At 41.0% G+C, this 896-nt stretch overlaps 1 protein-coding gene across 3 annotated transcripts in view; it reads left to right on the top strand.

Moving 5' to 3' along the window:
- LOC138021734 (serine/threonine-protein kinase 31-like) overlaps positions 1 to 591 on the top strand; it is a 120,393-nt gene extending 119,802 nt beyond the window's left edge. For all 3 annotated transcript variants that reach the window (XM_068868725.1, XM_068868724.1, XM_068868726.1), the window contains one exon: positions 1 to 591. This exon is cut by the window's left edge and continues 1,046 nt beyond it. The gene's annotated coding sequence lies outside the window, so the exon portion shown is untranslated.
- The last annotated feature ends 305 nt before the right edge of the window (positions 592 to 896 follow it).

Here is an 896-nt window from a genome sequence, read left to right as displayed (position 1 = left end):
TTATCACTATATCGGGTGTTACGGAAAATCCTTCCTGAAAAGCTGACCAACACTACCTTCTAGTTCGTACCGTTTGAATTCATACCCTGTTGAGTTTATTTCACAGCTCAAAACCAGAGAAGATACAGAGGACAATTTGCTTTTCAATGAGAGTCCTTTACAATGTCAAAAGATGCTGTTGACATCTTGTCCGATGATGAGGTTGTGTGGTGAATACATATTGACGGTAGTTGATGATTTTACATTCCCTGTAATGGTCACTTCCTGTCTGCCAACCTAGCAGTGAAGGAAAAACTTGTCTTTGTAGTTTAAAAAACCCCTACCGGTCCACTTAAGTGGCAAATGTTAAGGGTGGGCTTCAAGTGGAACTGTTTCACATACTGACAGACCATAACTATCCGCCTCGTCTCTTTTTGTGTTATCGAAAACTACTAAGGTCCTTGGTTCATTGTCAAGAGACGTGTTTTCAGAAAGCGAAGACTAAAACTTGAAGATTCCCAGATATCGAATCCCCGAACGTCCAATGTACCCTTTGGTGAATAGCCATAGAATTATCTGTTTTGCTTATAGGGAAATTAAAGGCTGAACCATTTAAATATCATTTGTAACTAAAAGAGTGCCATGTATGCGCTTTAGACAATTTGATTGTTTGGTTGCTGCAAGCCATTTCAAGATTGCTCATCGAGTTTTTCCAGGGATAGGCAATGGGAGCTTGGTGTTGCACTTTTATTACCTCTTAAGAGATGAGTAGTGTTCTTGCGAGACACCATACTTGAACAGGGGTGCGGTTAGGGTGCTGGCGACTAGATTTTCAGAAGTGGTCGCCAGCTGGCGAATAACGTTTTGTCTGATAACCCAGGCTAAACAGTGGACAGCTTTTGTATTTGAATCTTCAT

The sequence above is a fragment of the Montipora capricornis genome, chromosome 10, assembly GCF_036669925.1.
Source record: "Montipora capricornis isolate CH-2021 chromosome 10, ASM3666992v2, whole genome shotgun sequence".
NCBI classification, from domain to species: Eukaryota; Metazoa; Cnidaria; class Anthozoa; order Scleractinia; family Acroporidae; genus Montipora; species Montipora capricornis.
The sequence above is the reverse complement of the archived record's forward strand: the minus strand, read 5'-3'. Positions and strand labels throughout refer to the sequence as shown.